We start from the raw sequence: 14,192 nt of genomic DNA, 5'->3' as shown, positions 1-14,192 counted from the left end.
CATATAAGTTTTTGATCTATAATTCTAGTTTACTATTTATTTTGCAATCTATACAAAAAATACCAAAAATATGTATCTTATTATATTTATCAGATCTTACTTTTGCAAGTGACCGTGAAGGGATTGACAACCCCTTTATTGCGTTGGTTGCAAGGTTCTTGATTGTTTGTGTAGGTACTAGGCGATTTACATGTAGTCTCCTACTAGATTGATACCTTGGTTCTCAAAAACTGAGGGAAATACTTACGCTACTTTGCTGCATCACCCTTTCCTTTTCAAGGGAAAACCAATGCATGCTCAAGAGGTAGCAAATATTCAGAGATGAGAACACATGATATATGTCTTGTGGTATGAATATTTTAGGTGACAATTGGGGTATCTTATTGATTCACTTGATATATGTTATGGCATTCAACTCACGGATTCCCGTGGTGATATTGGGGTAACCTATGCATAGGGGTTGATGCACGTTTTTATTATCTTTTCTCCGACGGAAACTTTGGGGTCTCTTTATAGTTCCTTGTGTGGTTTGAGTATTATGAATGTGAATATGCTTTGGTGTTACTCTAGTACGAACTCTAGGATAGATCGAATGGAAACAATAGCTTTGTGTTATTTTGGTACGAACTCTTGAATATATCGATCGGAAAGAATAGCTTTGAGGTGGCTTCGCATCCTACAAACAATTCCCACCTTTTGTTCTCCGCTAATAGGAACTCGGGAGTGATACTTTGTTGTACTTTGAGGGATAATCATATGATCCAACTATGTTAGCACTGTTGAGAGATTGCACTAGCGAAAGTACGGACCCTAGGCCTTGTTTTTAAGCATTGAAATACCGTTTTTGTGCATGTTCACTTATTTGCTACCTTGCTGTTTTTATTTATTCAGATTATAAAAATATATTTCTACCATCAACATTACACTTTTATCACCATCTCTTCGTCGAACTAGTGCACCTATACAATTTTCCATTGTATTGGGTGTGTTGGGGACACAAGAGATTTCTTATATTTGATTGTAGGGTCGTTTGAGAGAGACCATCTTCATCCTACACCTCTCACGGATTGAGAAACCTTAAGTCATCCACTTGAGGGAAAATTGCTACTGTCCTACAAAACTCTGCGCTTGGAGGCTCAACACGTGTCTACAAGAATAAAGTTGCGTAGTAGACATCAGGGGTTGTCATGGAGTTCAGGCTCGAGGCCTTGGCTTCAATACAACGCGGGGATGATGAGGGGAGGATATCTATTACTCCTGTTATTTTCACCCCCTCCTGATATTATGATGTTTGGATCTTTCTGCTTTGCAATTCCTCCTACGGATGAGGTGAAGCCCAATTTTATATCACCACCAATGTGTCTCGGCGAGGCCAAATAGGAGTGGCTCAAAATAATTGGTTACCCCGTGTCGGTTTAATTTCTTAGGCCGAACATTGCTTCACATCTAGGCCATGTCATGGGCCATAGAGTTTTTTAGTTGTGTTATTTTAATTCGGTATGGGCCTGTCCAATCCGAATAGTTTTAGTTTTAGGGTTTACCTATATAAGTTGGCCGCCGACTATTGTAATAGGGGAGTTGAATTTTTGAGTTAAGAATAGACAGGAAAAAGGTTCCATATCTAGACGCCAATATCGCTTGTTTTGCTTGCTAATTCACAAGAATTTGTTCTGCTGTTTGTGGAGTAGATCTAATCTGCTCAACAATCGAAGTTATCTATTGGTTCTACCGTTCGTCGTGAAAAATTGGGCCAAAAACCGTAGGATCTCTACTTAGGGGTGGAAAAAAGCTTGAAGCTTGCGAGCTAAACGAGTAGCTCGCAACTCAGCTCGAATCGACTTGAACTCGAAGAATAACGAGTCGAGCCAAGCTTTATTTTAAGATCGTTTATAGACCAAGTTAAACAAGCCGAGTTCACAAGTACTCGTGTAATTTGTTAGGCTCAGTATAACAATCAGCCGGCCGACACCAAGTTGCATCCCAGGCTAGTCGCATAGGCACAACACAAGGCCCAACCGCATAACACTAGGCCTAACCTCCCGCGAGACACACGTCTCGATTCCTCTCCTTCCATCCCTAGCGAAATAGCGAGAAACCAGTCTGTCGATTCCTCTCCTATCTCCTTTGTTTCTGAATTGTGAGTTCGCGACGGCGGCAGTGCCGTGTAAGCCCACCTCTCGGTTCATGTACATGTTACTAACTTGTTGATTATTGTGGTCATGTACCATTATATGTGGAACTGTGGTCATGTACATGTTACTGTATTGCTGACATGTTGATGGTATTGACAATTGTAAGTTAAGCTACTTACAATTGCTTGTAAACAGCTTACATGTTTAATATGTACATGTTACATTCTCAATTAATACTTTTTATCATATTTTTAAGGTTTTATGTTCATACCTATAAGGAGCATAACAAACTAAACAAGCTAGCTCACGAGCTATATGAGTCGAGCCAATCTTAGATTTGAGCTCATTATAGTAACGATTCGAGTCGAGCTAGCTCGTTAATGAAACGAGCTTTAGCGAGTTGAGCCGAGATGGCTCGACTCGGCACGAATTCCATCCCTACTTGATCCTTATCAGGGAGAGGGAGAGGAAGGTGGCCAACATAGACGAAGCGACTGACAACAATGGGAGGAGCGCACACTAGAGTGACACATGGCGGGCGCATGCTCAGAGAGGAGCGCACACTAGAGTAGTGTGTATTATGTACCATTTCACTCGTCCATTCCTTAGAATTCAATCGTTGGCAGCGTCAAACCCATGGGTCGCGCGCGGGTCCTAGCTGGGGATCTAGGGAAATGCACGTGCCGAGGAGGGGGGTGATTCTTTCACTGACCTGGTCGTGTAGGATGCCCAAACATTTTTTTTACTCTCTCTGTAAAGAAATATAATAGTGTGTAGATCACCACTTTAATGATCTAAACGCTCTTATATTTTCTTAAGAATCGACTCCTCATTTTCTAATAAAAAACCCTCAATATTTTCACACGTCTTTTCCAACCGGCCATATGGCCACGTGCATGGATATGCATGCATCCATGCGAGAACACCATTTTTACATTAGTTTATCTGGGTGTTTGCCAGTTATCACACGCATCGTTACGTCGAATCGTCTGTGTTCTTATGGATCATCGCAAACAGTTTATTTGGGTGACTTGTATGTCATCTATCGCACACATCTAGATCTGGTAACCATTTATGTCATTTTGGCTCATCGTAAAGAGTTTGTGTATATCAATTGTACGCCACGTACGGCACACACAACTCTTATCTGAGTCGTGCTTGATGGATCAACCATCACACATAGTTCATTTTATTGGAGACGATTTTATTACCATGCCGTTTCATAGTTCATTTTATTGGAGATGATTTTATTACCATGCCGTTTGTGGTTCATGTATCACACATAGTATGGTCGAATGGTCTCCGATACATGTGTCGCCTTAGGACCTTCCTGCAGTAGTGCATGCTGGATAGCGGTCTTGGGGTGAAGTAATAGTAGTAAATGCAGATGGATGTCGGTCTACTTATCATGGACGTAATGCCTATATATTTATCATGCCATGAAGAATCATCATGACTATGAGCTATTCTATCAATTTGCCCAACAATAATTTGTTTGCCCACCGTTGCTATGCTCATGAGAGAGATGCCTCTAGTGAATGCTATGGCCTCCGGGTCCATCTTCCATATTTACTAAAACCCTAAAATACTTGTTGTAATTTATTTAGTTTATTTTTATTTTTATTTTGTTTTATTTTATCTATCTACCACTATCAGATTCAATACTTGCAATTGACGAGAACAAGGGGATTGACAACCCTCTTATCTTAGTTGGCTGCAAGCATTCACGCGAGGTATCTCTCCATCATAAATAACTAAAACAGGCAGGACATATGGTATTACTTTGCGGAGGCCAGGACTTGAATAAAACCCTCGTGTGACCTCCGATCTAAGACTTTTGGCTGGGCTTGAACCCCTACCGAGGGATCTCACGGTATTTTGCACCGTCACCGAGGACACCAGGCGTCTTCAAGCAGGAGGAGATCCACAATCCAGAAACCACCGGTCGGTCGCCAACCCTGCGAGAAGGGGCGGTCATGGAGTTCGGGCTCGAGGCCATGGCTTTAGCACGGGGCAGGAAGAGGGAGAGGGAGGTGGCCAACTTAGATGGAGCGGCTAACGGCAGTAGGAGGTGGACGCTAGTGTCGGAGTGACGCACGGCGGGCACACGCTCAAAGGGAGGAGCGTAGACTAGAGCGGTGTGATATTGTGTACCACTTCACTTGTCCATTCCTTAAAATTCAATTGTTGGCAGCGTCAAATGCATGGGTCGCACGCGGGTGCTAGTTGGGGATCCAGGGAAACGCACGTGCCGAGTAGGGGGGAGGGGGACGATTCTTTCACTGATCTAGTCGTGCAGCATACGTAAACATTTTTTACTTCTTTTGTAAAGAAATATAAAAGTGATTAGATCACTACTTTAGTGATCTAAACATCTTATATTTCCTTAAGGAGGGGTACATTATCGGCTCCTCATTTTCTAACAAAAACGCCAATATTTCTACACGCCTTGTCCAACAGGCCATATGGCGACGAGTGATGTTTGATTTAAACCTTAAATTTATAGAGCTCGTCCGAGATGAACCTTCACTTCCAAATCTCTGAAGTCTACACCCTGTATTTTATAATCCCGGTCGTTTCTAACCTCGACACTCTTTTAGGAGGGGATTTGATGATGTGACAGGGAGACGCTGGGATTGTTGACTTGGCTTGGATTGCATACTCCGCTGCATGCATGATATTTTTTATTTGCATGGATTAATGGATGCTAGGCAAGCTGTACTACTACAGCTAAAAGAGTTGTTCTCTGTAGCGGGGCGCCACCCGCGTCGGCTGCAAGGCCAACTCAAAGTCATCGCGCCCCAGGCGGCCTAATTCGTCCCACGATTTGCCTAGGTACCGGAACATGGGTTCTCTGGTTGAACGGGAGTTCGTGGACGGCGTGCACGGCTGGGCGGGGACGGGACGCCAGAGCGACGACCAACACGCTCTCACCTCCGAGGCCGTTGCGTTCAAGGCCAGTGTCCTGCACATGGGCGCAACACCGCATCCGAGGCCGAAGTCCTACCTGCTCGCCGTAGAGTATGCCGTCGTGCACCCGCGCTCACTCGCTCGCTCCTGCCTAAAGCCGTCGAGTACGCCGTCGTGCATCCTCGTTCCTGCCTACAGCCGTCGAGTACGCCGTCTTGCAACTGCTCCTTGAGTGGCGGAGCCAGGTTTACAAAAGTGGGTGTACATAATTCAAGCTCGGTGTTATCTTAGTTAATTAGAACTAATTGATAGTATATGCAAAATACTCTTGTTACGCTTGTGTCTTACATGTTCTTAGAGTGCAAACCAAAATTAATGGGTGCACATATGTACACCCATTTCCTAATGTAGCTCCGCGCATGGCTCCTATACCTAGAGTCGTCCTCCGCTGCCGCTTAAATTGCTCGTCGCCGTGGCTTCCGGCCACCCCGCATGCACGCAGTCTTGTCCTCACTCCTAAGCCACACTGCAGCCCGCTCCGTTCCTCTCTCGTGGCGGCGGCGACCGGTTGCGCATGCAGTATTTTTTTGTTTAGACATACCAAAAGATAGTTAGTTAGGATGGTTAACAGGTGCAGAGCTCGATCTTGCTCGCTGGTCCGTATCGTATTCTTTCCATTTTCATCTTGCTATTTATTTCTCCTGCCGAGAAATGGCCTCACACTTTATTTCTCCCACTGATAAGTAGGCCACACACACATGTTATGCTTAATCCGCCAATCCCGGCCCTTTTCCTGTTTGGATACGACCTTAAGGTTAAAAACGACCGGGATTATGAAGTACAGGGTACAGACTTCAGGGATTTGAAGGTGAGGGTTCATCTCAGACGAACTCTACAAATTTAAGGTTTAAATCAGACTTCACTCTATGGCGACCGTGCATGCATCCATGCGAGAACAACATTTTTCACATTAGTTACACGCATGCGTGCATGGCGTGGGTTTGAAAAAAACAGTCCGTCGTCCGACTAACGCGCATGCGCAAACATCCTCCCGTACGGAGGCACCATTTTTCTCCAGCGATTACTTGGGGTTTGGATTGAACCCGTGCCGTGCTGCTTCTTTTTCCGCGGGGAGAACTCGTGCTTTTGACCGAAAAGAAAACCTGCACGTATGCGTACGCCCTTGTTTCTTTCAGGTTAGGTGAGACGTGACGCGACGCGAAATTAAATTACGCTGAACTAATTAAGTCGCCATGAACACATGCATGATGAACAGCGTGTCACATTCCCCGCCCTGGCCTGGCCTCTAGATGAGACACGCACAAAATCCGGTGAGAAGTTGCACCTACCTACCTAGCGGCGCGGCGCGGCGGAGAGGATCTTGGGCGGCGTGTGGCTTGAGCTGCACGTGCAGTCTCCACATGTCCTTGTCACAGCACAATTAGCATGGTACCTTACGCCTGGCACGGAGCCGTGAAGACGGCATCTTCAAGTTCAAGCATAAACAAAACAGAAGCTAACAGCCCTCCTGTCTAATGATGGAATGATTGTTGGATCGAGGCACGCATGGTTGGTCGCGAGCACATGCACAGCGCATAGCAAAAGCATATACGTACGCGACAAGACAAAGGTGATCGGGATGACGGTGCTGTTGCGATTGCGAATGATCTATCTGCCTTCGCTCAGTCGTTTGTTCCCTTCCCGTCGTCGCAATCAGCGGCACATGGGTCCGGCTAACTGTGATGTGCCCTCCTCGGTGCTACTACGACGCAGATGTTCATATACATGCACATATACTCGCATATATGAACGTATAAACATATTCTATCTATATAAACATCTTCAAGATACTGAGTCTGGACAACAACCTAAAATTATGACAGTCATCCCAAGCGTCATCGTAGTCAATAAGAACATCTCATCTCACTCGACGTCTCCTCCCGACACGTGAAACGCCAAAGACGACGCGCGGCCGGATAGCGGCGGCTCTTTGTGTCCCGATGCAGACGATCGAGGCGTCGCACGCACGCACGTTACGCGCGTGCGATCACTGGGGTGGGGGCGATACGTGACGAGGCAGCGGTCCAACGATTGTTATGCATGGTCAACACAAGCACGCTAGGTAGAGTGCAGGCGAGCGTACGTGTGCGGCGATGTGGATCGACGCCGACCTGCTTGATTTGATTGCTTGCATTTGCATGCACGTGTGGGGCGACTCAGAGCGTGTGGTATTGGCCGGGACGGTGAGAGCTTGTGGATTGCAAGGAAGACACTGATCGTTGTGCGGACCGTATCTCGTTGTCATTCTCTCTTTTTTTTAAAGAAAACAGATCAAGCTTTCTTTTTGAGACATTCTCGTAGCGACGCGATATCGTACCAATGGCAGACTTCACTTGGAAATTAAGGGCATCACTGAGATGCCGCTTCTTCACTTGGCTAGCACTGCAGAACAGATGTTGGATCTCCAATAGACTTGTCAGACACGGGCTCGACCACTAGGAAGTGTGCCCTTCTGCGACCAGCATGACGAGAGCATCGAACATATTCTGCTTCACTGCGTCTTTGCATGACAGGTTTGGTCTATCATTTGTTCGGCGACGGGCAAGCCTAACTAGACACCACGACAGGCCTCATGACTTTTGGACTAGTGCACTATCACTTGGGACCTTGGCAATAGGACGAAGGATGATAAGGCCGTCTTTCTACTGACGATGTGGGAGCTATGAAAACATCGCAACGCCATCGTGTTTGATGGGGTCTCGCCCTTCGTACGCACGATTGTTCACCGCATTGAGGGCGAGGGGCATGCTTAGAGCAAAGCTGGGATCCTCAAGGGAGAAGTAGAGCCTCTGTTCGGAACGCTTAGGAGGTGGGCGAGCGAGAGTAGTTAGACTAGTTGTCCTATTTTAGCGGTGGAGTTGGTCCGCATGTAATGTCTTGCATGTATAAACCAACATAGAGGGGTTCTTTCTCATCCCTTCTTTAGCGAGACTAGTTGTCCTACTTTAGCGCTGTTTTGAATAGTGGGTTGTGTCCTTCTGATCTACGTTATTTTTTAAGCGCGGTTGCTGTTTTGGTGCGTCAGTCCTATGGGGTATTAGCATGACGACTTTTCGACTGCCTATTATGACAAGTTTTGTCCGGTTTTGACGATGAAGGGGCAATGATGACGACGCGTTTTCGACTCGCTTATAGTTGTCGCTGGATGGTCTACGTATATGGATGTAATTTTATTATTTCTGATGCCGTTGTACTACCATGATTACATATGAATAGATCGTATTTTTTTATTTTTTTTAACAAAAACATCCTACGCATGTTCTTGGTCAATGGAAACGTCTTCTACCAATGAGCATCTCCCCCCGACACCTGAAACGCCAAAGACGAGGCGCGGCCCGATAGCAGCGGCTCTGTGTGTCCCGATGCAGGCGATCGAGGCGTCGCACGCACGCACGTTACGCGCGTGCGATCATTGGGGTGGGGGCGATACGTGACGAGGCAGCGGTCAAAACGATAGTTATGCATGGTCAACACAAGCACGCTAGGTAGAGTGCAGGCGAGCGTACGTGTGCGGCGATGTGGATCGACGTCGACCTGCTTGATTTGGTTGCTTGCATTTGCATGCACGCGTGGGGCCACTCAGAGCGTGTGGTGTGGGCCGGGACAATGGGAACCGGATCCTCTAACATTGAGAAGGAATATCACCATGCTACAGTGTTAGACTAGTATAAAATGAAGAAGGAAAGTTAAGAACTGTTAGTAGATAATTAATTGGTTGTTTAATGTTGGTATTTACTGTAGATATAAATAATTTAAATTTAATTTTATTTCACCATCAATTTATTTGCATATAATTACTAGAAATGTATACAGTAGATCATCAAATTGCAAATTAATTTAAATCATTTTAGACATAATCATATGAATAGAAAAAAGGAAAGTTAGAGTATCGTAGCTTCTCTAACATTCCTTCTTAATGTTAGAGGATCCGGTTCCGGGACAGCGAGGGTCCTTGGATTGCAAGTATGCGGACCATATCTCGCTATCGTTCTCTTATTTAAAAAAAATGGAGTTAAAAAGGCATATCAAGTTTTTTTAACACAGTAAAATCAAAGTCGCTCACATACACGAGTATACACTCATTCATATGAATGCACACACGCACATCCTACCTATGAACTCTTTCGAGAGGCTGAGCCGACACATCATCTTGAGAAAGACGAAATCGCCACATACACCTTTGTAGTCGATGAGAACGTATTTTTCTCACTGAACGCACATTGCCGGAAGACCTAAAATAAATGCAGAAAATGCAAGCATCAATATCAAGTCTAGGACTTAAACTCTGATGAGTTGAGGATACCACTGTCCTCCTAACCATCCAACCAACAGATTGGTTTGGGAAAAAAGAAAGATCAAGTTTTCGTTCTCTACTTTGGCGATGTACAACTGCATATTGCTTAAGCCCACCTATAATAAGCACACCTATACTTCAGCGAGTCTGGCTTGGACTCACTGAAGGGGCGAGCGAGCTGGACCGGCCCACGAGCGCGGGAGCCCGCAACCTCTTTCCTGCTTTTTTTTATGTTTTTACGTTTTCTTTTTTATTTTTTTACTTTTACTTTTGTACTTTTGCTTATACTTTAAAATATTCATTACAAAAAGCACTCTTCAAAAAATATTTTAAAAAATATTGAACAAGTATTTGAAAAAAATACTGAACAAGTATTTGAAAAATGTTGAACATATATATAAGAATGTAGAATGAAAAACAAAATGAAACAAAGAAAATCCAAAAATATGTAAACGAAAAAAGAAACCAAAAAACCAAAGGAAAGGGGAAAAAAACTGAAGAAACAAATGAAAAGAACAGGAGACGAAAATAATAAAAAATGTTGAACAAGTGTTTGAAAAAAGTTAATCAAGCATTTGTAAAATGTTGAACAAGTGTTGACCATGTATTCAAAAAATTGTTGATCTCTTAAAGATTGTTAAAAATTTATACAAGAAACTCCATTTTTCGAAAATAGTAAAACTTGTATTTGAAAACAGAGAAAAGGCGATGAATAAAAGGAAAAAAAGCAGTGGTGGAAACCGGACCATGTCGCCTCAAGTAAGGCGCGCCATATATTTCATCAGTAAAACTACAATTGCATAGTGGTTAGGCGCTCGGGTTATCACCTAGGAAGCCTGGGATCGAATCCCCAGCCCGTGCACCAGCCCGTCACTGTAGACTCCGACGCGAGAGCAGCTATCGCTTAAAGCGAGAAATAGCTGTTGCGATGGCTCACCGGCCCACTACATTTGGGGGTACATTTGTTTTGATTTTCTACATGTCACATTGTTAACGAGGGTATACACCAGTGTCCTCTCTCAACTCACTTATTTATAACCAGGTTTATTGCAGCGCTTGATCAAGTTAATGAGGTATCAACAACAACTATTTTCTCTGATTCAGAAGTGAGAAGGCAAAAATGGTTGCCTCCACCGATGGGGAGTATTAAAATTAATGTAGATGTGATACGTCTCCAACGTATCTATAATTTTTGATTGCTTCATGCTATATTATCCTATTGTTTTGGACATTATTGGGCTTTATTATCCACTTTTATATCATTTTTGAGACTAGCCTATTAACCGGAGGCCCAGCCCAGAATTGCTATTTTTTTTGCCTATTTTAGGGTTTCGAAGAAAAGAAATATCAAACGGAGTCCAAACGGAATGAAACCTTCGGGAACGTGATTTTCTTAACGAACAAGACACAGGAGACTTGGACCCTACGTCAAGACACAAAAGAGGAGGCCACGAGGTAGGGGGCGCGCCTACCCCCCCCCCCCCGGCGCGCCCTCCACCCTCATGGACCCCCTGTTGCTCCACCGACGTACTCCTTCCTCCTATATATACCTACTGTTGGGGATCGTAGCAGAAATTTAAAATTTTCTACGCATCACCAAGATCAATCTATGGAGTCATCTAGCAACGAGAGGGAGAGGAGTGCATCTACATACCCTTGTAGATCGCGAGCGGAAGCGTTCAAGAGAACGAGGTTGATGGAGTCGTACTCGTCGTGATCCAAATCACCGATGATCCTAGCGCCGAACGGACGGCACCTCCGCGTTCAACACACGTACGGAGCGGAGATGTCTCCCGCGCCTTAATCCAGCAAGGAGGAGGGAGAGGTTGAGGAAGAGAGCTCCAACAGCAGCACGACAGCGTGGTGGTGATGGAGCGGCAGTACTCCGGCAGGGCTTCGCCAAGCACTTAACGGAGGAGGAGAGGTGTTGGGGAGGGGAGGGGCTGCGCCTTTGATGTAGTGTGCAGCCCTCCCCTTGCCCCTCTATTTATAGGGAAAGGGGGAAGGGGGCCGGCCCCCTCTAGATGAGATCTAGAGGGAGGGCGGCTAAGGGGAGGGGCTTGCCCCCCAAGCAAGGGGACGCCCCCTCTAGGGTTCCCCCCCCCCTCAACCCTAGGCGCATGGGCCCAAGGGGGGATGCGTCCAGCCCTCCAAGGGCTGGTTCCCTTTCCTCTACGGCCCATGAGGCCCTCCGAGAGAGGTGGCCCATTCCGGTGGACCCCCGAAACCCCTCCGGTGGCCCCGGTACAATACTGATATGCCCCCGAACTTTTTCGGTGACCGTATGACAACTTCCCACATATAAATCTTCACCTCCAGACCATTCCGGAACTCCTCGTGACGTCCAGGATCTCATCCGGAACTCCGAACAACATTCGGTAATCACATACAAGTCTTCCTAATAATCCTAGCGTCATCGAACCTTAAGTGTGTAGACCCTACGGGTTGGGGAATCATGCAGACATGACCGAGACAACTCTCCGGCCAATAACCAACAGCGGGATCTGGATACCCATGTTGGCTCCCACATATTCCACGATGATCTCATCGGATGAACCACGATGTCGAGGATTCAAACAATCCCGTATACAATTCCCTTTGTCAATCGGTACGTTACTTGCCCGAGATTTGATCGTCGGTATCCCAATACCTCGTTCAATCTCGTTACCGGCAAGTCACTTTACTCGTTCCGTAACACACCATCCCGTGACCAACCCTTAGTCACATTGAGCTCATTACGATGATGTCTTACCGAGTGGGCCCAGAGATACCTCTCCGTCATACGGAGTGACAAATCCCAGTCTCGATTCATGCCAACCCAACAAACACTTTCGGAGATACCCGTAGTGCACCTTTATAGTCACCCAGTTACGTTGTGACGTTTGGCATACCCAAAGTATTCCTACAGTATCCGGGAGTTGCACAATCTCATGGTCTAAGGAAAAGATACTTGACATTAGAAAAGCTTTAGCAGACGAACTACACGATCTTGCGCTATGCTTAATATTGGGTCTTGTCCATCACATTATTCTCCTAATGATGTGATCCCGTTATCAATGACATCCAATGTCCAAGGTCAGGAAACCGTAACCATTTATTGATCAACGAGCTAGTCAACTAGAGGCTCACTAGGGACATGTTGTAGTCTATGTATTCACACATGTATTACGATTTCCGGATAACACAATTATAGCATGAACAATAGACAATTATCATGAACAAGGAAATATAATAATAACCATTTTATTATTGCCTCTAGGGCATATTTCCAACAGTCTCCCACTTGCACTAGAGTCAATAATCTAGTTACATTGTGATGAATCGAACACCCATAGAGTTCTGGTGTTGATCATGTTTTGCTCGAGGAAGAGGTTTAGTCAATGGATCTGCGACATTCAGGTCCGTATGCACTTTACAAATATCTATGTCTCCATTTTGAACATTTTCACGAATGGAGTTGAAGCGATGCTTGATATGCCTGGTCTTCCTATGAAACCTGGGCTCCTTAGCAAGGGCAATAGCTCCAGTGTTGTCACAGAAGAGAGTCATCGGGCCTGACGCATTGGGAATAACTCCTTGATCGATAATGAACTCCTTCATCCAGATTGCTTCTTGTGCTGCCTCCGAGGCTGCCATGTACTCCGCTTCACATGTAGATCCCGCCACGACGCTTTGCTTGCAACTGCACCAGCTGACTGCCCCACCATTCAAAATATACACGTATCCGGTTTGTGACTTAGAGTCATCCAGATCTGTGTCGACGCTAGCATCGACGCAACCCTTTACGACGAGCTCTTCGTCACCTCCATAAACGAGAAACATATCCTTAGTCCTCTTTAGGTACTTCAGGATATTCTTGACCGTTGTCCAGTGTTCCATGCCGGGATTACTTTGGTACCTTCCTACCAAACTAACGGCAAGGTTTACATCAGGTCTGGTACACAACATGGCATACATAATATACCCTATGGCCGAGGCATAGGGGACGACACTCATCTTTTCTCTATCTTCTGCCGTGGTCGGGCATTGAGCCGTGCTCAATCTCACACCTTGCAATACAGGCAAGAACCCCTTCTTGGACTGATCCATATTGAACTTCTTCAATATCTTGTCAAGGTACGTACTTTGTGAAAGACCAATGAGGCGTCTTGATCTATCTCTATAGATCTTGATGCCTAATATATAAGCAGCTTCTCCAAGATCGTTCATTGAAAAACACTTGTTCAAGTAGGCCATTATGCTTTCCAAGAACTCTATATCATTTCCCATCAATAGTATGTCATCCACATATAATATGAGAAATGCTATAGAGCTCCCACTCACTTTCTTGTAAACACAGGCTTCTCCATAAGTCTGCGTAAACCCAAACGCTTTGATCATCTCATCAAATCGAATGTTCCAACTCCGAAATGCTTGCACCAGCCCATAGATTGAGCGTTGGAGCTTGCACACCTTGTCAGCATTCTTAGAATCGACAAAACCTTCCGGCTGCATCATATACAATTCTTCCTTAAGGAAACCATTAAGGAATGCCGTTTTGATGTCCATTTTCCATATCTCATAATCATAGAATGCGGCAATTGCTAACATGATTCGGACGGACTTCAGCTTCGCTACGGGGGAGAAAGTCTGATCGTAGTCAACCCCTTGAACTTGTCGATAACCCTTAGCGACAAGCCGAGCCTTATAGATGGTCACATTATCATCCGCGTCTATCTTCTTCTTAAAGATCCATTTATTTTCTATGGATCGCCGATCATCGGGCAAGTCAGTCAAAGTCCATACTTCATTTTCAT

Source organism: Triticum urartu, chromosome 2A, assembly GCF_056163025.1.
Source record: "Triticum urartu cultivar PI428250 chromosome 2A, HENAU_Tu73, whole genome shotgun sequence".
NCBI classification, from domain to species: Eukaryota; Viridiplantae; Streptophyta; class Magnoliopsida; order Poales; family Poaceae; genus Triticum; species Triticum urartu.
The sequence above is the reverse complement of the archived record's forward strand: the minus strand, read 5'-3'. Positions refer to the sequence as shown.